We start from the raw sequence: 25,053 nt of genomic DNA on the forward strand, positions 1-25,053 counted from the left end.
AGTTTGAACAATAGCTCTAATAAATGTTCATTGAATTATACACAACTACATATATATGTACGAGCTAGCAAATGTAGGGTGCTTGTAAATTCATCCACTAATATGTCTTTCTATCACATCTTTAACCATTCACAATCTTCGATTCTCCTTTACATACTTAGCACTATTTTAAGATCCATGTTACCAACTATTTGACAATAGCAGGAGGAGGAGATGGCAGACACCCAGAGGCAGCAGGTGCTAACTGGAGGAGGCCTGGCACATTTCCATATGTCAGTTGCCATAAGGGAGATGCTGCTGGTTGTTGTTCAGATGTCATTGCTGAAGCTGTGGTCAACAGAGTGAAACTATCAGATTAGAGACAAAACAAATGCAGATGCTAGAATCCAAAGTAGACAAGCGGGAGGCTGGAAGAACACAGCTAGCTAGGCAGGGTCAGGAGGTGGAGAAGTCAATGTTTCAGGCATAGTGCTATCTGAAGATGGGTTATCAGATAGCACCCTCCCACCTAAAATCAAAAGAGAAAATACTGGGAATATTAGCATGTCAGGCAGCATCTGTGGATAGTGAAACATTTATTGCAGTTGTGGCTACAGCGGGTGACCGATTTTATATAAACGCATCTTTCTGGAAATACAGATGTCTTCTGCATTGTTCATCATTGAGGAGAATTGCTCCTTGAATAATCTGGACAGATGTACCCTTGTGTGTCCTCTTTCTTCTATCTCCAGCAATTTGTCCTACTCTGTATGGCTGCTGTTTATTTTTCTTATGTCACAGGATAAACCCCTTCTGTTAATTTAAACCAGCAACACAGAAAATATTTATCCCTTGCAGTAATCTGTGGAAAATTCGAGAGGCAAAGAATTATTTAAAGTAAAAAGTAACATTTATTTCTTAAAGTATAACAGAGAATAATTAACAACTATTTATAATTCCTTTCTCTACCCTAGCATTTATTTTCACTTCTATAATACTAGTTCGATTAAAAGCCCCGATTGTAAGATTTACCAAAATTCAAAGTTCAAAACCAGGCAGCTGTTGAATCTTGCCTTTGTATGTTCCTCTGTAGATTTTCTTAAGATTTCTCTTTCACTGGTCGTTGACAGATAAATGTACCTTTTTAAGAGAGGTAATTTTCCAGGCAGTCTGCAGATGTTGGTGGCTTGACCGTTCTCAACTGTTCAAGTTTTCCCGGTCTTATACCTCAAAGCATCGGATTGTGCCATTGGCTTTTAACATTGTCAATATACTAAATTCAAACTTGATTGGAGTTTTATTTGAGGGGGTAAAATTTAAACTGACTGGCCCCATTCAAGTTTGGTTTTGTATCGAGGCAATCAGCTACTCTAGCTGCTGGACCAAATGTTACAATGTAAATTCTCCAGCACTCTGTGCCTCTCTAAGTCCTTCACTCTCTTAAAGGTACAGTACACTTCTACACCTTCAAAATGTCATCTTTTTTTCCAAAGAGAATATGTACTAATTTACCTGTGTGAAAGCAATTCATTTGTGTTGGACCTTGAGGTTAGCAAAAGTCTTTTGTGTTTACCACACATTCCCTATAGGAAAGAGTTTGAAAGATCTCGTGAAAGCATGAAATAAATGTGGATTTGTGGCAACTTGCAGAAGAAATCAACCATTGGCTTAGTAGTTGATGATCCCTTTAATAGTGCTGTTAAGCCTTTAATATAGCAGTGTTGACTTTGAATCAACATTAGTTATGCTCTGGCATATTGGTGTGATTGTTCTTTATAATCACTGATTGACAGTCTCTGTACATGTATTAATATGAGTGACATTCCATGTTTTTTTTCTACCGTATGGGTGATTTATTTAACTGCATGAACACTTTGATTATTTTTGCACATTGCATGTGTAGTACTCTTAAAAAGACTAACATATGCATAGCCTGGTTTTGTGACTTTGAGAGCATTGCCCATACCATGTATACTGTATGGACTTATCGTAGTACTCGAATAATAGTCAATCTCTTATAAAAGTCGACCCTCTATTTTTTTCCAAATAATCTGAAATTTTCCATATGTCTTGTGTAAATGTCAACCCTAGTTCTTCACAGATAACGGACTAATATTTGAGTCAGTGTGGCGGCTGTCACATCCGGCTCCAGTTTTCCAGTCTGTCAGTTGTTCTGCTCTGCTCCCAGTCTTCCAGCCTGCTGGTTGTTCCTATCTCAAACAATGTGCTTTCCCCTCTCTGTCATCCAGACAGCCCTTCAACATACCACCTCCATTCCCTGTTCCACAGAGTCCCCCTTGGCCTCGCCTACTCTCTGCATCCAGCGCATCATTCTGAAACACTTCCGCCAGTTCTAACTAGACCCCTCCCACCAAAGACATCTTCCCCTCCCCACCTCTTTCTGTCTTCCGCAAGGATTGTTTCCTTCACCAATCCTTAATTTGCACCACTCTCCCCAACAGCCCCACTGAACTCCCATTTACCTTCCCCACACCTCTTGCCTCCATCCCGGACTCTAAATAGTCCTTCCAGGTGAGACAGAGGATCACCTGCCACTCCTCAAACTGAGTTTACTGTATCCGGTGTTCCTGTTGTGGTCGTCTCTACATTGAGGAGACCAAACATACACTAAGGGAACGTTTCACTGAGCACCTCAGTCAGGCCCCCCAGTCACCGCTCAGTTTAATTTCCCTTCGTGCTCCCTTTTTGACAGGACCATCCTTGGCCTCCTCCATTGCCACAATGAATCAAAGTACAAATTGGAGAAGCAACATCTCATTTTCTGCCTGGGCAGCCTCCAGCCCGGAGGACTTCAACATTTGAGTTCTCCAATTTCAAATAATCACCCTTCCCCTCCGCCTCCCTTCCATTCCTCCCAGCCACCTACCGGATTCATCCCTCCCATTGACCAATCAGATTCTACCCTTTACCTGTCTCCACCTATCCCCACTCAAAGCCCTGCACCCCCCAACTCTCCCACCTCCCCACCTTAACGGCAGCTCCCCTTTCACCCACCCCCGTTGGGAAGAAGGGTTACACCCGAAACGTTGACGACTCCACCACCTGATGGTGTCTGGCTTGCTGCGCTCTCGCAGCCTCTTGCTTGCCATTCTTGAAATTAAAGACAAAAAAAACTGCAGATGGACAGGCAGGAGATTGGAAGAATACAGCAGGCCAAGCAACATCAGGAGATGGAGAAATTGACGTTTCAGGTATAAGCTGAAAATGTGTTGCTGGAAAAGCGCAGCAGGTCAGGCAGCATCCAAGGAGCAGGAGAATCGATGTTTCGGGCATGAGCCCTTCAGGAATGAGGAAAGTGTGCCAAGCAGGCTAAGATAAAAGGGAGGGACTTGGGGGAGGGGCGTTGGAAATGCGATAGATGGAAGGAGGTTAAGGTGAGGGTGATAGTCTGGAGTGGGGGTGGGGGCGGAGAGGTCAGGAAGAAGATTGCAGGTTAGGAAGGTGGTGCTGTGTTCGAGGGTTGGGACTGAGACAAAGTGGGGGGAGGGGAAATGAGGAAACTGGAGAAATCTGAGTTCATCCCTTGTGGTTGGAGGGTTCCTAGGCGGAAGATGAGGCGTTCTTCCTCCAGCTGTCGTGTTGCTATGGTCTGGCGATGGAGGAGTCCAAGGACCTGCATGTCCTTGGTGGAGTGGGAGGGGGAGTTGAAGTGTTGAGCCACGGGGTGGTTGGCTTGGTTGGTCCTGGTGTCCCAGAGGTGTTCTCTGAAACGTTCCGCAAGTAGGCGGCCTGTCTCCCCAATATAGAGGAGGCCACATCGGGTGAAGCGGATGCAGTAAATGATGTGTGTGGAGGTGCAGGTGAATTTGTGGCAGATATGGAGGTATCCCTTGGGGCCTTGGAGGGAAGTAAGGGGGGAGGTGTGGGTGCAAGTTTTGCATTTCTTGCGGTTGCAGGGGAAGGTGTCCTTCTTCAGGACTGGGGTGGGTGTGGGGGGAGCTGCAAATAAAGGGGTGGCGGTGGTAGGGTAGTAAAGTGGGGATAGGTGAAGACAGGTAAAAACAATGACTGCAGATGCTGGAAACCAGATTCTGGATTAGTGGTGCTGGAAGAGCACAGCAGTTCAGGCAACATCCAAGGATCAGCAAAATCGACGTTTCGGGCAAAAGCCCTTCATCAGGAATAAAGGCAGTGAGCCTGAAGCGTGGAGAGATAAGCTAGAGGAGGGTGGGGGTGGGGAGAAAGTAGCATAGAGTACAATGGGTGAGTGGGGGAGGGGTTGAAGGTGATAGGTCAGGGATAGGTCAGGGAGGAGAGGGTGGAGTGGATAGGGGGAAAATGTTTCATTCATATCCTTTTTCAAATCAGATGGTTTTACATATTCAATCACTGTGGTCTGGGAAAAAAAAAGAAAATTCATTTGTGAAGCCAATCACTATCATACAAAATGTGTATTTTAATTACTCTACATGATTAAATATTGCATATGTATCGCAATAGGTATAAACTTTGCTAGGAATTTGTAAAAATGTATAATTAGTAATAGGGTGGTTGTTATGGGGGATTTTAACTTTCCTGATATTGATTGGGGAAGCTATAGCTCAAGTTCGTTAGATGGGTCAGTGTTTGTTCAATGTGTGCAGGAGAGTTTCCTGACACAATATGTAGACAGGCCAACAAGAGGTGAGGCCATACTGGATTTGGTTCTGGGTAACGAACCAGGCCAGGTGTTAGAATTAGAGGTAGGTGAGCACTTTGGGGATAGTGACCATAATTCGGTGATTTTTACACTCGTGATGGAGAGGGATAAGTGTGTACTACAGGGCAAGAGTTATAGCTGGGGTCAGGGAAATTATGATGCGGTGAGGCATGACTTAGGATGTGTGGCTTGGAAAAGTAGACTCCAAGGCAAGAGTGTAAATGATATGTGGAGCTTGTTCAAGGAGCAACTATTGAGTGTCCTTGATAATTATGTGCCTGTCAGGCAGGGAGGAAAGGGTCGTGCGAGGGAGCCGTGGTTTAATAAGGAATTGGAATCCCTTGTTAAATGGAAGAGGGCGGCCTATCTTAAGATGAGACGTGAAGGTTCAATTGGGGCGATTGAGAGTTATAGGGTAGCCAGGAAGGACCTGAAGAGAGAGCTAAGAGCAGCAAGGAGGGGACATGAAAGGTCCTTAGTCGGTAGGATTAGGGAAAACCCTAAGGCTTTCTATAGATATGTTAGGAATAAAAGAATGACTAGGGTAGGAATAGGTCCAGTCAAGGATAGTAGTGGGAAGTTGCGTGTGGAGGCGGAAGAGATTGGGGAGACACTGAATGAATACTTTTCTTCAGTATTTACTCAGGAACAGGGCATTGTCGTCGATGTGAATACTGAGTCACAAATAAGTAGAATGGATGGCTTTGAGGTATGTAGAGAAGAGGTGTTGGAAATCCTGGAAAAGGTGAAAATAGATAAGTCCCCTGGGCCTGATGGCATTTATCCTAGGATTCTCTGGGAAGCAAGGGAGGAGATTGCAGAGCCATTGGCCTTGATTTTTATGTCCTCTTTGTCTACTGGAGTAGTGCCAGAAGACTGGAGGATAGCAAATGTGGTTCCCTTGTTCAAAAAGGGGAGTAGGGATAACCCTAGTAACTATAGGCCGGTGAGTCTCACTTCTGTTGTGGGCAAAGTCTTAGAGAGAATTGTAAGGGATAGGATTTATGCACATCTGGATAGGAATAATGTGATCAAGGATAATCAGCATGGTTTTGTGAAGGGCAGGTCGTGCCTCACAAACCTTATTGAATTCTTTGAAAAGGTGACGAAGGAGGTTGATGAGGGGAAAGCGGTAGATGTGGTATATATGGATTTTAGTAAGGCGTTTGATAAGGTTCCCCATGGTAGGCTACTGCAGAAAATACGGAGATATGGCATTGAGGGTGAGTTGGAGGTTTGGATTAGGAATTGGCTGGCTGGAAGAAGACAGAGGGTAGTAGTTGATGGCAAAGTTTCTTCATGGAGTGCCGTCACTAGCGGTGTTCCGCAAGGATCTGTTTTGGGACCATTGCTGTTTGTCATTTTTATAAATGACCTGGAAGAGGGGTTAGAAGGTTGGGTGAGCAAGTTTGCGGATGATACGAAAGTCGGAGGAGTTGTTGACAGTGAGGAAGGATGTGGCAGGTTACAGCAGGATATAGAGAAGCTGCAGAGCTGGGCAGAAAGGTGGCAAATGGAATTCAATGTAGCTAAGTGTGAGGTGATTCACTTTGGGAAGAATAACAAAAAGATGGGGTACTGGGCTAATGGTCGGATACTTGGTAGTGTGGATGAGCAGAGGGATCTTGGTGTCCATGTACACAGATCTCTGAAAGTTGCCACCCAGGTAAATAGTGCGGTGAGGAAGGCATATGGCGTACTGGCTTTTATTGGTAGAGGAATTGAGTTCCGGAGTCCTGAGGTCATGATGCAGTTGTATAAGACTCTGGTGCGGCCGCATCTGGAATATTGTGTGCAGTTTTGGTCGCCATACTATAGGAAGGATGTGGAGGCACTCGAACGGGTGCAGAGGAGGTTTACCAGGATGTTGCCTGGTATGGAAGGAAGATCGTATGAGGAAAGATTGAGACACTTGCGGCTGTTTTCATTAGAGAAAAGAAGGTTTAGGGGTGACTTGATTGAGGTGTACAAGATGATTAGGGGGTTAGATAGGGTTGACAGTGTGAACCTTTTCCCGCGTATGGAGTCGGGTATTACAAGGGGGCATAGCTTTAAATTAAGGGGGGGTAGATATAGGACTGAAGTTAGGGGTAGGTTCTTCACTCAGCGAGTCGTAAGTTCATGGAATGCCCTGCCAGTAGCAGTGGTGGACTCTCCCTCTTTATGGGCATTTAAGCGGGCATTGGATAGGTATATGGAGGATAGTGGGTTAGTATAGGTTAGGTGGGCTTGGATCGGCGCAACATCGAGGGCCAAAGGGCCTGTACTGCGCTGTATTCTTCTATGTTCTATGTTCTATGTTCTATGAAAAGGAGATAGGCAGGTAGGACAAGTAGGACAAGTCCGGACAAGTCATGGGGACAATGCTCAGTTGGAAGTTTGGAACTAGGGTGAGGTGGGGGAAGGGGAAATGAGGAAACTGTTGAAGTCCACATTGATGCCCTGGGGTTGAAGTGTTCCGAGGCGGAAGATGAGGCGTTCTTCCTCCAGGCGTCTGGTGGTGAGGGAGCGGCTGTGAAGGAGGCCCAGGACCTCCATGTCCTCGGCAGAGTGGGAGGGGGAGTTGAAATGTTGGGCCACGGGGCGGTGTGGTTGATTGGTGCGGGTGTCCCGGAGATGTTCCCTAAAGCGCTCTGCTAGGAGGCGCCCAGTCTCCCCAAAGTAGGAGACCGTATCAGGAGCAACGGATACAATAAATGATATTAGTGGATGTGCAAGTAAAACTTTGGATGAGGTAGAGGGCACAACTTGGTTGGGCAGTGGAAGGGAGGAGAAGGGGCTGGGAAGAGAGTCGGGGGATGGGGAGGGCTGCTGTTTGAAATTGGAGAACTCAATGTTGAGTCCTCCAGGCTGTAGGCTGCCAGGCAGAAAATGGGGTGGTGTTTCTCCAATTTGCGCTGTAGTTCGTTTTTGAAATGGAGGCGGCCAAAGATGGTCACGTTGGAAAGGGAGTGGTTGGGGGAATTGACATGGGCGGTGACAGGGAGGTCTGGTCACCCCTGTGGACCCAGCTGTGATGTTTGGTGAACCGTTCCCTAAGTTAAAAGCTGCCATTGTAGCTTGCTAAAAATAGGATGGAGTGAAAAGATCGGTGCTGGCCCTGATTGTGTACAATATGATGCAACCCTCAGTGGTTAAAGCTGTTTAACTACTGTAGTGGGGAGAGAAGGTCATAGGCAAAAGTGTGAAATTTGGGTTTGCATTGATAAGATTTCCTTTTGAAGTGAGCTCAAATGTCAAAATTGAGCTGCAACATAGGGAACGATAAACTTTGTTTAAATGGATCTTTTCTGTGTCCCAGGGCTATTTTTTTAAACAATGGGAACAAAACAATTAGCTGTTTGTAATGCAGAGTAATGCAATTACTATTCAAAGCAGCAATCAAGCATGTCTTAACCTTTTTGAATAATAATGCAAGCAGCTAACCATATTTAATTTCACTGCAGCCCATGATTTTAAAAGCAATGACTTTTCAGGAAACATGATTTGTATCGAAAGCTTTCGTAAGATAAAAGGCTTTCCCTTTTTTTGTTAAATTCATGTACAGTTTTTACCATGCATGGTTCTTGGATGATACATTTTATATGCGCAACCCTTTAGTTTCAGTTTATTCCCTCTGGTCCTAGACTTATCGACATGTAGGAACAGCCTTTCCACATTTACCCTCATGTCTGTAAGAATCTTCAGTGGGAACTGGCTCAACCTGCTCAACCTCTCTCAAGATAGTGCCTCCATACCCGGTATCTGCCTTCTCTGGACTGCTTCCAGTGCTAGTATATATTTTCTTAAAGGTACAAAACTGTTCATAGTATTCCAGCTATGATCTGACTAATGTCTTGTAGAGTTTTAGCAAAGGAAAAAGTGAGGACTGCAGATGCTGGAGATCAGAGCTGAAAATGTGTTGCTGGAAAAGCGCAGCAGGTCAACAGCATCCAAGGAGCAGGAGAATCGACGTTTCGGGCAAAAGCCCTTCTTCAGGAATGAGGAAAGTGTGTCCAGCAGGCTAAGATAAAAGTTAGGGAGGAGGGACTTGGGGGAGGGGCGTTGGAAATGCGATAGTTGGAAGGAGGTCAAGGTGAGGGTGATAGGCTGGAGTGGGGATGTGGGCGGAGCGGTTAGGAAGGCGGTGCTGAGTTCGAGGGATTTGACTGAGACAAGGTGGGGGGAGGGGAAATGAGGAAACTGGAGAAATCTGAGTTCATCCCCGTGGTTGGAGTTTTAGCAAAACCTCCCTACAAGGTGACTGCCGTTTCTGCGGTTTCAGTTACCCACGTTTACCGCGGCCTGAACATATTACATGGAACATTCCAGAATCAGGTAGCAGAGGACTGCCGGGGAGGTAAATTTCCTATTTAAATGAATGGGTTTGCTACTATCCGTGGTTTTGGGGTTTTTGCGAAAGGTCTTGGAATGTATCCCCTGTGGGTACAAGGGACGACTGAGCTTTTATATTCCATCCCTATCACCTGCTGAAATTTTTTTTTAGATTAGTTAGTGTGGAAACAGGCCTTTCAGCCCAACAAGTCCACACCGACCCGCCGAAGCGCAACCCACCCAGACCCATTCTCCTACATTTACCCCATACACTACGGGCAATTTCGCATGGCCAATTCAACTAGCCTGCACATTTTTGGACTGTGGGAGGAAACCGGAGCACCCGGAGGAAACCCACGCAGACACTGGGAGAACGTGGGCGGCACGTTGTGGGCGGCACGGTGGCCCAGTGGTTAGCACTGCTGCCTCACAGCGCCTGAGACCTGGGTTCAATTCCTGCCTCAGGCGACTGACTGTGTGGAGTTTGCACGTTCTCCCCGTGTCTGCGTGGGTTTCCTCCGGGTGCTCCGGTTTCCTCCCACAGTCCAAAGATGTGCAGGGTCAGGTGAATTGGCCATACTAAATTGCCCGTAGTGTTAGGTAAGGGGTAATGTAGGGGTATGGGTGGGTTTCGCTTCGGCGGGTCGGTGTGGACTTGTTGGGCCGAAAGGGCCTGTTTCCACACTGTAATGTAATCTAATCTAATCTAAAATCTAAAACGTGCAAACTCCACACAGTCACTCGCCTGAGGCGAGAATTGAACGCGGGTCTCTGGCGCTGTGAGGCAGCAGTGCTAACCACTGTGCCATGAAATTGTACTGTAACTTTTGCGTTTCATGACAAGCGCTCTCACATCGCTCTATTAAGTAACTTTCTGGATTCTTTCTCCATTTAAATAATATTCAGCTCCTCTATTGTTCCTGCTTAACCTCACGTTTTCCCACATTATACTCCACTGGCTTAACATTCTATCTCCCTCTGCAAACTCTCATCATCCTCACAACTTGCCTTCTCATCTATTTTTGACATCTACAAACATGGTTGTACAGTGTTCACTTTCTTCATCCAAATCGTGAATGAATTGTGCAAAGTTTGTGCCCCTAGCATCAATGTCTGTGGCGCTCCACTAGTTACAGGTTTCCATCCCGAAAATCCACCCACCCCCATTCTCCCAACGCTCTTCTATTAGTTAGCTAATCCTATGCCAGTGCTATGAAACAACTTCGAAGCAGAGGAAGAAGTGCTGGATGTCTTGAAACTCAAAGGTGGATAAATCCCTAGGATCTGATCAGGTGTACCCTAGAACTCTGTGAGAACTCTGATAGTCGCAGGTGAGGTGCCACTGTTTAAGAAGGGTAGTAGGGACAAGTCAGGGAATTATAGACTCGTGAGCTTGACGTTGGTGGTGGGCAAGTTGTTGGAGGGAATCCGGAGGGACAGGATGTACATGTATTTGGAAAGGCAAGGACTGATTAGGGATAGTCAACATGGCTTTGTGCATGGGAAGTCATGTCACTCAAACTTGATTGAGTTTTTTGAAGAAGGAACAAAGAGGATTGATGAGGGCAGAGTGGTAGATGTGATCTATATGGACTTCTATATGATCTATCTATATGATCTATAAGGCGTTCGACAAGGTTCCCCATGGGAGACTGATTAGCAAGGTTAGATCTCACAGAATACAGGGAGAACAAGCCATTTGGATACACAACTGGTTCAAAGGTAGAAGACAGATGCTGGTGGTGGAGGGTTGTTTTTCACACTGGAGGCCTTTGACCAGTGGAGTGCCACAAGGATCGGTACTGGGTCCTCTACTTTGTCATTTACATAAATGACTTGGATGTGAGCATAAGAGATATAGTTAGTAAGTTTGCAGATGACACCAAAATTGGAGGTGTAGTGAACAGCGAAGAAGGTTACATCAGATTGCAAAAGGATCTTGATCAGATGGGCCAAGAAGTGGCAGATGAAGTTTAATTCGGATAAATGTGAGTAGCTGCACTTTGGGAAAGCAAATCTTAGTAGGACTTAATGGTAAGGCCATTGGAAGTGTTGCTGAATAAAGAGACCTTGGAGTGCAGGTTTATAGCTCCATGAAAGTGGAGTTGCAGGTAGATAGGATAGTGAAGAAGGCGTTTGGTATGCTTTCTTTTAATGGTCAGAGTATTGAGTACAGGGATTGAGAGGTCATGCTGTGGCTGTACAAGATATTGGTTAGACCACTGTTGGGATATTGCGTGCAGTTCTGGTCTCCTTCCTACCGAAAAAATATATATTTTTTTAGATTCCCTACAGTGTGGAAACGGGCCCTTTGGCCAAACTAGTCCACACTGACCCTCCGAAGAGTAACCCACTCAGACCCATTTCCCTCTGACTAATGTACCTAACACTATGGGCAGTTTAGCATGGCCAATTCACCTGACCTGCACATCTTTGGACTGTGAGAGGAAACCGGAGCACCCGGAGGAAACCCACGCAGACACGGAGAATTTGCAAACTCCACAGTCAGTCGCCCGAAGCTGGAATCGAACCTGGGACTGTGGTGCTGTGAGGCAGCAGTGCTAACCGCTGAGCCACCGTGCCGCCCCAAAATAACTCCCCTGTACTTCTTCAGAATAGTGCCATGAATTTTTCATTCCATTCAGAGAGACTGCTGGGGCCTCTTCACAACTACACTCAATGTCCATGTTGTGAAACTTGAAAGGGTTCAGAAAAGATTTACAATAATGTTGCCAGGGTTGGAGGATTTGAGCTATAGGGAGAGGCTGAACAGGCTAGGACTGTTTTCCTTGGAGCGTCAGAGGGGTGCCCTTATAGAGGTTTACAAAATTGAGGAGCATGGATAGGATAAATAGACAAAGCCTTTTTCCTGGCGTCGGGGAGTCCAGAACTAGAGGGCATAAGTTTAGGGTGAGAGGGCAAAGATATAAGAGACCTAAAGGGCAACCTTTTCACGCAGAGGGTGGTACGTGTATGGAATGAGCTGCCAGAGGAAGTGGTGGAGGCTAGTATAATTGCAACATTTAAAAGGCATTTGGATGGGTATATGAATAGGAAGGGTTTGGAGGGATATGGGTCAGGTGCTGGCAGGTGGGACTAGATTGGGTTGGGATATCTGGTCGGCATTGATGGGTTGGACCGAAGGGTCTGTTTCTATGCTGTACATCTCTGACTCTATGACGATGGACTATTTTGTGGTTAAGTAGCCTAATGTGTGGAATCTTTATCAAATACCTTCTGAAATTCCAAATATGTTACACCAATGTTTTCACCTTTATCCATTCTGCTTATTGCCTCCTAAAGAATTCCAAAAAGTTTAAAAGGCATGATTTGCCATTCATTACAATGTAACGTTGTGGACTTGGAAATGGCCTGCTGTGATGTCATTTTCTAATAGACATAACACTTTATTGATAACTTGAAAATACCTTCACTCATTTCCAGCCCTAAACTGTTTTCAAGATGTGTTGCAATCTAGGTAGCTTTCATCAAATAGATTGGTTCATGAATCAAAAATATGTCAATGTTTGAATCTATACAATATTTGGATGATCACCCAGCAGTTCAGAACTTTAATATTGCCATCGACAGATTCTTCGGTATTCTGTGTATGTGACATTTCTTTTGTTTGCAGAGAGCCCACTTTGCATATAAAATGAGGCATGAAAGGAGTTTGGCTAATTATCAAAAATTGATTGTTAGTTTACAATTAGAACACGTAAGATTGTTTGGCAGGTATTATCCAATTGTAGAATCTGATCTAATAATGAAGTTTTATTTTCAGTTGTGAGCAGAGACTCAGATGAAAAATGTGGTGCTGGAAATTCACAGCAGGCCAGGCAGCATCCGAGGAGCAGGAGAATCGACATTTTGGACATAAGCCCTTCTTCAGGAATGAGGCTGGTGTGCCAAGCGGGCTGAGATAAAAGGTAGGGGGGAGGGAATTTGGGGGAGGGGCGCTGGGAATATGATAGGTGGAAGGAGGTGAGGGTGATAGGCCGGGGAGTGGATGGGGGCGGAGAGGTCTGGAAGAAGATTGCAGGTCAAGAGGGCGGTGCTAAATCCGAGGGTTGGGACTGAGATAAGGTGGCGGGAGGGGAAACGAGGAAGTTAGAGAAATCAACATTCATCCCACGTGTTTGTAGGGTTCCTAGGTGGAAGATGAGGCGCTCTTCCTTCAGGCGTTGTGTGGCCAGGGTCTGGCGATGGAGGAGGCCAAGGACCTGCATGTCATTGGCGGAGTGGGAGGAGGAGCTAAAGTGTTCAGCCATTGGCGGTTGGATTGGTTGGTGCGGGTGTCCCAGAGGTGTTCCCTGAAACGTTCCTCTGAAACCTCTGGGACGCCTACTTGCATAATGTTTCAGGGAACACCTCTGGGACACCCGCACCAACCAACCCAACCGCCCCGTGGCTGAACACTTTAGCTCCTCCTCCCACTCTGCCAATGACATGAGATCCTTGGCCGCCTCCATCGCCAAACCCAGCCACACGACGCATGGAGGAAGAGGGCCTCATCTTCCGCCTAGGAACCCTCCAACCACGTGGGATGAATGTAGATTTCTCCAGCTTCCCTGTTTCCCCTCCCCCTCCCCCCCGCCTTATCTCAGTCCCAACCCTCGGATTCAGCGCCGCCCTCTTGACCTGCAATCCTTTTCCCGACCTCTCAGCCCCCACCCCCTCTCCGGCCCATCACCCTCACCCTCACCCTCACCCGCACCTCCTTCCACCTATCGTATTCCCAGCGCCCCCCCCCCCCTACCTTTTTATCTCAGCCTGCCTGGCACACCAGCTTCATTCCTGAAGAAGGGCTTATGCCCGAAACGTCGATTCTCCTGCTCCTCGGATGCTGCCTGGCCTGCTGTGTTTTTCCATCACCACATTTTTCAACTCTGGTACTCCAGCATCTGCAGTCCTCACTTTCTCCTAGCAGAGACTCGAAGTCTTGATGCATTCTGCGTATTGAGAAGAATGGAAGGAACATGCTGCTTGCCTCAATTAACCAATCACTGAGACTTTTAACCTATGTACCTGGCATCACAACAAGACTACCATACGCATTTTCTGAAAAAAGGATACTATTGTCAGTACTAAAGAAAAGGTCTTAGGACACAAATGAACACATTGTTAATGAATTCCTGTGCTTGTATGATGCCATGTACTGTCGATAGATTCTATGTTCGGCAACTGGCCGATTGGAACAAACCTGTTCATAGTAAGCATAGTCCAGACCCTCTTTAACCCGTCTATGCTTGAAAAACTTGAACCAATTTTTTTTTTTTTGTTGAATTTCATTTCACAATTGAATAGAATTGGCCAAGCAATCTTGGGTGTGCTGACAACTAACTAATGAGCAATTTGAAATAATCTTCCTGGATGGCTATGCTGAATCATATAGAGACACATTCTGTACAAACAAAAAGGAATATATTTAAACCTGGCACCTCTTTTTTTTTTTTAAATTAGCCAGTAGCTTGGAGAATGTTAAGTTTCTGTGCTTCATAAGAAAAATATTTGATTCTGGGTAATCCAAGATAGAGGACATAAAAATTTCTGGCTGCAGCAGGCTGCTCCTTTTTTATTGAGGTATTTCAGGTATTGGAAGTGATTTCCTCAAATTCCAGGAGCAGCACTTACTGTTTTACATGCTGTTGCATTGTTTTGGAACTTTGGAGATAAAACCAAAACAACGGCACTTTTAAAAGGGAGAGTAACAGACAAAGGCAGCACATGGTGAGGTCAGTGCAGGGGAGAGAGAGAGAGAAAAAAAGAAACCCACACTGCTAACTGACACAGCAGTGAACCTGTGCAGCTACTGCCTTTGCTGTTTGAATTGATGTATTGCTGGACATTGGAGTGTGCCTGGGAAAATTTAACAAACAGTGAAAATCACAACTAACCTTGGAGGAACCTGTTTGTGAGGGGTCACAGCACAGAAACTGATATGTGAATATTTTAAAGTGTGGCCTTACAGAAAGTCTGCAGTAGTGAGTGGGTTCTTTCTTGATTATATGTTTTATTGAGCTATGTATTTTGATTAAACATAAAAATATAAGCCGTAAGTATTAAGTTAGTCTGGAGGAGTGTTTTGTAGAGGAACATGATAGGGCTATTTTCAGAGTCTGTAGATTGGAACAAGCAAAAATGGTCTTTAATAGAGTGATGTGCCCTTCTTGGATGTTGGAGTTCAGGGAGAGTTTACACGTTACAGAGGATTATATCTGCAATAAATGCCGTTAGTCGCAAATCCTATCAGATCGAATGAATCGGTTGAAGGCAATGAGGAATTTATAAGAGCAAGGAGATGCGATGGATGGCAGTAATAAGAAGGGAGAAAAGTTGCACATATAGTCATATTGATGCGTTAACAAGGAAAGGTAAGAGAGGTAGGTAGTGCAGGAGTCTTCTGTGGCTATCCCCATTTCAAACAAGAATGCTGTTTTGGAAAATGTAGGGGGTGATGGATTCTCAGGGGAATGTAGCAAGAACTGCCAAGTTTCTGGTATTGAGACTGGCTCTAATGCAATGAGGGGTACCTGGGGTTCCAAGAGATAAGTTGTGATAGGGGACTCTCAAATTCTAATAACAGTCAAATGTTTCTGTGGCCAGCAGCGAAAAATCAGAATGGTGTGTTCCCTCCCTGGTGCCAGGATCAAGGATGTCTCTGAGGGTGCAGAATGCTCTCAAGGGGGAGAGGGACCAGCAGGTGTCATTGTACACGTGGAACCAATGACAAAGAAAGGTGAAAGGATAAGATTCTGAAAGGAGAATATAGAGTTGGGCAGAAATTTTAAAAGGAGATCCTAGAGATTAGTAATATCTGGATTACTCCCAGTGCAGTGAGCTACTGAGGGTAGGAAAAGGAGATAGAGCAGATGAATGCATGGCTGAGGAGCTGACGTGTGGGAGAAGGATTCACATTTTTAGGGTAGATGTGACCTATACAAGAAGGATGGATTGCACCTGAATTTGCCATATACTGGCAGGGAGATTTGCTAGAGCTGCTCAGGAGGATTTAAATTATTACGGTGGGGGGGGGGGGGGGTGGGACCCAGGGAGATAGTGGGGTAAGAGATCAGTCTGAGACTGGTACAACTGAGAAAAGAGACGAGTCAAACAGTTGGGGCAGGCAGGGACAAAGCAGACAACAAGGTAGGACTGATAAATTTTACTGCTATTATTTCAATGCAAAAGAAGCCTAACAGGGAAGACAGATGGTTAGGAATATCGGGCTGTGATATCATAGCAACTACAGAAATGTGGCTCAGGGATGGACAGAACTGGCAGCTTAATGTTACAAGATGCAAATGCTGCAGGAAGGACAGAAAGGGAGGCAAGAGAGGAGGGGAGTGGTGTTTTTGATGAAGGATAACATTACAGTTGTAATGAGGGAGGTTATTCCCGGAAATGCATCCAGAGACGTTATTTGGATGGAGCTGAGAAATAAGAAAGGGGTGATCACCTTATTGGGATTGTATTATAGACCCCCTAATAGCCAGGGGGAAATTGAGAAACAAACTTGTAAGGAGATCTCAGTTACCTATAAGAATAATAGGCCAGCTTTAACAAAGGGTCAGTTAGACTCGAAATGTCCGTTTTTTTCTCTCCTTACAGATGCTGCCAGACCTGCTGAGATTTTCCAGCATTTTCTCTTTTGGTTTCAGAATAATAGGGTGGTTATGGTAGAGGATTTTAACTTTCCAAATACAGACTGGGACTGTCATAGTTTTAAGGGTTTAGATGGAGAAGAATTTAAGTACGTACAAGGACATTTTCTGATTCAATATGTGAATGTAACTACTAGAGAATGTGTAAAAACTTGACCTACTCTTGGGAAATAAGGCAGGGTAAGTGACTAAGGTGTCAATGGGAGAGCACTTTGTAGCCAGCGGTCATAATTCTATTAATTTTAAAATAGTGATGGAAAAGGATAGACCAGATCTAAAAGTTGAAGTTCTAATTTGGAGGAACGCTAATACTGAATGTATTAGGCAAGAACTTTCGAAAGCTGATTGGGGGCAGATGTTCACAGGTAAAGGGACAGCTGGAAAATGGGAAGCCTTCAGAAACGAGATAACGGGAGTTTAGAGACAGTATATTCCTGTTAAAGTGAAAGGAATAGCTGGTAGGTGTAGGCAATGCTGGATGACTAAAGAAATTGAGGGTTTGGTTAAGAAAAAGAAGGAAGCATATGAAAGGTACAGACAAGATAGATCAAATGAATCCCTTAGAGTATAATGGCAGTAGGAGTATACTTGAGAGAAATCAGGAGACCATAAAATGGACATGAGATTGCTTTGGCAAATAGAGTTAAGGAGAATCCAAAGGGTTTTTGCAAATACATTAAGGACAAAAGGGTAACTAGGGAGAGAATAGGACCCCTCAAAAATCAGGAAGCTGGCCTTTGTATGGAACCGCAGGAGATGGCGAGATACTAAACGAGTATTTTGCATCAGTGTTGACTGTGGAAAAGGGCATGGAAGGTATAGAATGTAGGGAAATAAATGGTGACATCTTGAAAAATGTCCACATTACAAAGGATGAAGTGCTGGATGTCTTGAAACACATAATGCAAATCTGGTCTCCTTCCTTTTGGAAGGATATTGTGGAACTTCAAAGAGATCAGAGAAATTAGAAGGATGTTGCCAGAGTTGGAGGATTTGAGCTACAGGGAGAGGTTGAATAGGCTGGGGCTGTTTTCCCTGGAGTGTCGGAGCTGAGGGGTGACCTTATTGAGGTTTATAAAATCATGAGGGGCATGGATAGGATAAATAGACAAAGTCTCTTCCCTTGGGTGGGGCAAGTCCAGAACTGGAGGGCAAAGGCTTAGGGTGAGAGGGAAAAGATATAAAAGAGACCTAAGGGGCAACTTTTTCATGCAGAGGGTGGTTTGTGTCTGGAATGAGCTGCCAGAGGCAGTGGTGCAACATTTAAAAGGCATCTGGGTGGGTATATGAATAGGAAGGGTTTGGAGGGATATGGGCTAGGTGCTGGCAGGTGGGACTAGATTAGGGTTGGGATGTCTAGTCGGCATGGACGTGTTGGTCCGAAAGGTCTGTTTCCGTACTGTACATCTCTATGACACACTACAGACAAATCAAAATTCAAAAGTCCAACATAAGTGATATTAAAATATAAATCATGCACCTTGCATCACAATGGAAAGAGACATTTTGGGTGTTGGATTACTGGAAGATTTTGAAAAAAAGGAATGTGAGATTAATGAGAATATTGTGTGGGAGGGCACATTGGATCATTAGTTGTTTAGCCTGTTAGTATCTCACACCTGTTTCAAAGTGTTGCAACCCTGAAAACTTTCAAAAAATAAGCTGAACTGCTGAAGGAACTGTAGATAGGGGGCTTAAGAAGACTGAATCTCGTTACAGAGACTGCTAGTGCTATTCATGGAGTTGCAACAAATCGCTCGGGCTCACCAGGAGAGCACAGAATGCAAGATGTGGTCTATGATTGTTATTGTAGCATCAAGAGAAATAAATGGAGGCAAAAGCTTGAGCAACACAAAACAGGTTGGGACTGATGTGGTGGAGAGTGGGAAAACATAAATTATAGTTAAGTAGCATGAAGACAATTAGAATGCAGTAGTGCACTCCTTGCTATATCAACTTATGCACTATCATCTACACGCGTAATATGCTGAATGAATAGTGATCAGCAGTGGAGACATGAGTTCATTATTTATCCCTTATTTACTTAGTTTCCTTTTAATCCAAATCTGACGAGACCAGATATTGTGGCCCTAGTTATTGCCTCATTGATAATTGCACTTGTGACCTTTTATGGTATACTGTTAACTTTTCACTTCCACACCATTGGAGGAGCCAAGTTTTATCTCAGAAAAGCATGTTGATATTTATAGTCTGCAATTTTTAAAATCATTTTAGGTAAATAATAACTTGCTTTCTGGTTCTGTTAATTGATTTGGGAAATCGAGCATTTTAAGTAACAAAAGTCTAAATTATATTTTCTTTCAGAAAAAATCTTAAGATGGAATGTAAAAACTAATGTGTAAATCTACAGCTCCGAACTATGATAACAGTAAAAAATCAATTTTTCATTGTGATCATTGACGTTACTCTTTTCATGAAAACCATTTAAGGCTACCAAAGATGTGAATTTCTCACTATCATATTTCCTCTGCACCCTTTATGCAATCAATTGAACAGCTGCAGTAGATTGAATAATGTTGAGTAATATCAATGCAATTGAAGTGTTTCTTTAAGTTTTTCATTTATTCACGAAAGCAAGCATTCAACAAAAAAGTGTTCTTGTGGTGCAGTGATAGTGTCCCTACCACTGGGCCAGAAAATCTGGTGTCAAGTCCTCTGCCCCAGATGTGTGTCATGCTATGTCTAGTCTGGTTAATTAAAAATATCTACAAGCAAGAAAAGGAGGATTCTTGTGCCACATGGGTGAGATTCCTATCTCTGAGTCAGAAGCCTGAGTTCAAGCTCTACCCACTCTGGAGGCGTATCATAGCACATCTGAACAGGTTGATTAAAAAGTATCTACAACAAAGAAAGGGAAGCATCTCTTGTGCCGCATTGGTAGTGTTCCTGTCTCTAAACCGGTTTAATCTGCACTCAAGTCTTACCTGTTCCAGAGATGTTTAACAATGTCTCTAAACAGGGTGATTAGGAAAGATCTACAACAAAGGTTCTGAACAAACCTTTGCCGGTAAGTAGTTTGCATTCCCATATCTTTGAGAGCCGTAATTATGTGAAGTCACAAATGCAATTCCCTGTTTTACCATTTTGAGAAAACACATTGAAATTCTGTGAAACACTCAGTTTTACATAAGCATTCAAAATAATGATTGAGAACTTGAAGTGAATTATTTATGCTGTGTTGTTTATATGTTCTCCAAAAACAAGTGAAATATGAAAGTAACAATATGGTATCCTCATTAATTGAATGGTTCTCCATCAAAAACCACTAGAACAAATCTTTGTGGTTGGAATTGCCATGTAAAGCTCATGCTGGCTTTATATTCATGGAGTTACTCTGTCATACCCACTGACCTTATTTAATGTCAATGCTAATTTATCTCTCATGACATTGCTAATTAAATAATTAAGTATGGTTTTCTCCAAAGAATAGCAATTTGGAAATTAATATCATTCAAATTTCTTTGTTAATTGCTCAATGGAAATCTTTGTCATGGTATGCTATGATAATATAGCAATATTTTGTTGAATTTTAAAAAAAATCATACTCCATACAATTTGTTCAAATTGTATGTTCTGAATTTATAACAAGTGAAGTTGGCAGTTTTCATTCTGTATTTTTGTAAGAGAAGGGATCAGCGAGTGATAGATATAAGATTGACAACTTTTCCTTCTGAGAGTTCTAAGAAATAGAGAACCTTTCGCGTTTTCTTGGAAGAATTTGGAGGTGGCCTTGAGGATGGCATGCTAAGACAAGACATTACAGTTGAGAAACTACTGTTGGTAGTATTCATAGATAAAGATTTAACTTCTTACAAATGTGAAATGAAAGCTGAAGTAGACCATTCGACCTCTTAAGCCAGCTCTGCATTCAATAAGATCTTGGGTGATCTGTTGATGCTTTAAATTTCATGTTTGCATTTACCCATGATAACCTATGATTGTCTCCCTCACCAAGAATCTATCTGTCTCTGCCTTCAAATATATAATTATCCTGCCTCCATTGCCTTCTGGGGAAGAGAGTTTCTCAACCAAGTGAAAGAGAAAAAATCTCATCTATCCTCCATACCTACCTTTTAAATGTTGTGCTGACTATTTCTGGACAGGTCCACAAGACTTGGTGTCTTATCTGAATTATGTTTGGTCAAGACCATGAAGAATTTTATATACTTGAATCAAAATTTTCACTCTTCTAAACTCCTCTGGAAGCAATCTTAGCTTGTTCAACTTAAGACCCAATCAATGTAATTATCAATTTGGTAAACTTACTCTGAATGGCCTCTAATCTATTTGAATAGAGTCATAGAGTCATACAGCATGGTAACAGACCCTTCGGTCCAACCTGTCCATGCTGACCAGATATCCCCACCCAATCTAGTCCCACCTGCCAGCACCCAGCCTATATCCCTCCAAACCCTTCCTATTCATATATCCATCCAAATGCCTCTTAAATGTTGCAATTGTACCAGCCTCCACCACTTCCTCTGGCAGCTCATTCCATCCACGTACCACCCTCTGCGTGAAAACGTTGCCCCTTACGTCTCTCATATCTTTCCCCTCTCACCCTAAACCTATGCCCTCTAGTTCTGGACTCCCTGACACCAGGGAAAAGACTTTGCGTATTTATCCTATCCACGCCCCTCATAATTTTGTACACCTCTATAAGGTCACCCCTTCAGCCTCCAAGGCTCCAGGGAAAACAGCCCTAGCCTATTCAACCACTCCCTAAAGCTCAAATCCTCCAACATCCTTGTAAATCTTTTCTGAGCCCTTTCAAGTTTCACAACATCTTTCCGATAGGAAGTAAACCAGAATTGCATGGAATATTCCAACAGTGGCCTAACCAATGTCCTGTACAGCTGCAACATGACCTCCCAACTCCTGTACTCAATACTCTGACCAATAAAGGAAAGCCTTCCTCACTATCCTACCTACCTGCGACTCCACTTTCAAGGAGCTATGAACCTGCACTCCAATGTCTTTGTTCAGCAACACTCCCTAGGATCTAGGACCCTAATGAGTCCCAAATGCTCCTATTCTCACTCCCACAGTGTCTTGTTTGCACAGTTTGGCTCACAGCAGAGCTAATTTACTTTCTGCTATTATCACCTACCATTCACATCCATTGTTCATCTTTATCTCTTCCCTAATACATTTCCACTCCCTTTATCTTTTGTTTGGGTCACCTTTGACATCTGATACACTTGATCCTCACTACTGTATTCTCTAAACTCCTCAATTTTTACAACCTATTAAGTTTCAAAGAACACTCCTGTTCGACTGGCAACGATAATGCTAGATACTGCTAGACCTGCTGAGTTTTTCCTGCACATTAATTTTTATTTCTGATCTCCAGCATCCGCATAACATTGCTTTTACACAATACTTATGTTGTGGTCTCTCCAAGGTCGAAAAGTGTGGAAAAGCACAGCTGGTCAGGCAGCATCTGAGGAGCAGGAGAATCGATGTTTTGGCATAAGCCCTTCATCAGGAATGCCACACTTTTCGACTCTGATCTCCAGCATCTGCAGTCCTCACTTTCTCCTCTCTCCAAGGACCTGTATAACTGAGGGATAAAACCCTCCCATAATGAAGGATTGCATTTCATTAATCACTTCTTTACTGTCTACTCCGCTTGCATACTAATTACTTGTGATGCAGAACATTGTTGTGTACCTTGGAATTCTGCAGTCACTTTGTATTTAAGTAATGTTCCTTTTTAAAAAGTTACTTCTGCTAACGTGAACATACATTAGACTCCATCTGCCAGATTTTTGCTACCATGCTGAACATATCAGTATCCATCTGCAACCTCCTGGCATTGTCTTCACAACACACTTTTAACCCACTTTCACATTTAACTATATTGCCTCTGCTCCTGTCATCTAAGTCATTGATGTAAATCGGGTTCTCCATCCATTGTACATTTTCACCCTTTAAAAAAATCTCTAATAAATTGATTAAACATGACTTTGCTTTGAAAATACCCATGCTGATCCTTTCTGATTACCTGGAATTCTTCTAAATTTTGTGCTGTAATCTCTTTAATTGTTTCTAACATCTTTCCCACAACAGATGTCAAGTTGACTGGCCAATGTTTTCCTGTTTTCTGCCTCCCCTCTTAAATAGAGGCGTTACATTTGTTACTTTTTTCCAGCCTGATGAAAACTTCCCTGCAACAAGAAATTTTTGGGAAATTGATATCTTTGCATCTGCCCCTTCTTCGGGATACAGCAACTTGTTGGCCTGGCACTCCGTCAGTTTGCTTAGTACAGTATTGCTTTCCCTTCAATTTTCTGATCTATAATTATTTCTGTAATGTATTTGCATTCTTTGGCATGAAAGTAAGATATTTCTTCAGTAATTTCCTTCCTGTGTACTCTTAATCCCTGCTTTCACTGTATAAAGACCATTATTTTTAATAGAAGCTCTTTTTTTTTTAATGGATGTAACTCGTTTCCTGTCATTTTCTGTCAAGAATGTGCAAAATCTTCAATGTTTGAAATTTTTAATCAACACTGTATTGCGAATTTTTCTTATTGTCTTTGCCCCTTCCTGCCGTTCTCTGACCCAATTTTCTTATATTACTGTTTTCTTTCTTGTCGACGATTTTTTCCCTGTTCACTGTTAAGTGATTCTCATTCCCTAGCACTAGGTGTTGCAGTGCATGTAGGACTGGACTCTGCGTTGGTTCGTGCACTTTGTTGTGAAGAGCATCGTGAAGGGTATTGTGAAATGTTTATGCTAGTGGATTTGCAAAAGCCTCTTGAAAATGTCTCTCTACCCTGAGGATAAGAAATTGGGAGCAGTCTGTTAATTTAAAAACTTAGAGTAGAGGTAAGAGTGAAATTTCACGGAATTGACTAACAGTAAGAGGACAGTGTAGAGGAGCTTTATCATTTGTATTAATAGCTTTTTTTCTCTTTATTTTAAAAATATGTTTAGATATTTAAGCCTCATGTGAATCTGTTTCAGTGACTAATCACTATGGAAACTACTGCAAAGAGTACCAAGGCAGAGGCTTGGACATGGTCAGTCATCTGTTCGGGGTGGCCAGAGTCAGGAAGCTTTGTATATCGTGGGTGAGTGAGAGATAATTGGGTGGCACACTGATACTTTTGGTACATGTGTGGCAATGTCCTAAGGGGGTGAGTAGGCTATGCAGAACAGATTCATGGTTAGTCAAGGTTGGATGGGAAGATTTTACAGGAAATGGTGGGTGCAGTAGCAGAGTGTGAGTGAGTGTGTGGTGTCAGCATGAAGATAGTGGCACTTTTACTGGCAGAGTAGAGAAGATCATTGATCATCATCCTACATTGTGCATTCGTTCAGATGGTTGGACTGCATTAGCCTGGATGGTAATCCTGATCCAGGTTGGCGTGGCTCCAATAGAATGGCATTCTCTATTGGCCTGGAAGAAAAGGGGGTCCTGCCTCTGTGTCACCCATCCCCATCAACAGCATCTCCCACAAGGAGAGACACCCATTTTCCATTGTCTGACATGTCCAGGGCAGCTCTGGATTGACAACTGTTCTCTGGGTGCACAATATCTTTTTATAGATGGTACTGCACTACAGAAGTTGATCAATCCTAGGGTATCCAGGAAGTGGTGAGTTGTTTTGGAAATGGCACATGGCATGATGGTGCTAGAATGTGTGGGAGGGGCACAAACGGTGGGGTAAGTAATTAAATCAGGCAGGTTTTGTAAAATAAGGTGAAATCCTCTGAGAAACTTGACAATACTGACACTTGTGGAAAAAAAAAATAAGATTTAGCCCTTGCTCTATCAAGGCAAGTTTCATTCTGGGACCTGACTTGTGCAGTGTTACCATTCAATGGGATCGGAAGACTGGCTAGAATGTAGTGCACCTCGGACGTATAGATGCCAATCAAAAGTAATCAGTTGAAGATTATGACGATTATGATTATGCAGTACCATACGACAGATCAGTTACAACAGGTCAAAATTTACTTAGCCTAACAAACAATAGTACAGTCCAACTACTATTTTTATTACTATTCTTAATAGTATTTTTGGTGGTTTGCCCCTAATCCTGTTTTTCCATAGGCCCCATTATTTCTATTGCATGATTTTCTATAACATGGCATCACACAGGAACATAACTATGGTGTAATAGGGGAACTACCTTTATCTGGTTTAAATAGAGTCAGAGTCATACAGCATGGAAACAGACTCTTTGGCCCAACCCGTACATGTTGACTGGGTTTCCCAAACTTAACTAGCCAGCATTTGGCCCATATTCCTCTAAACCTTTCCTATCAGTGCACCTGTCCAAATGTCATTTAAATGTCGTAATTATACCCACCTCTACCACTTCCTCTGGCAGCTCGTTCCATATATGCACCACCCTCTGTGAAAAAGTTGCACCTCGAGTCCCTTTTAAATCTTTCCTCTCT

General features: G+C 43.4%; 1 protein-coding gene across 6 annotated transcripts in view; it reads left to right on the top strand.

Annotated features, from left to right (window-relative positions):
- Positions 1-25,053, top strand: part of rbbp8 (retinoblastoma binding protein 8) — a 171,554-nt gene that overhangs the window by 32,678 nt on the left and 113,823 nt on the right. The gene's annotated exons all lie outside the window — the stretch shown is intronic.

This window comes from Chiloscyllium plagiosum, unplaced genomic scaffold, assembly GCF_037043375.1.
Source record: "Chiloscyllium plagiosum isolate Xiang-an unplaced genomic scaffold, Cpla_swu_hap1 HiC_scaffold_4, whole genome shotgun sequence".
Classification (NCBI taxonomy): Eukaryota; Metazoa; Chordata; class Chondrichthyes; order Orectolobiformes; family Hemiscylliidae; genus Chiloscyllium; species Chiloscyllium plagiosum.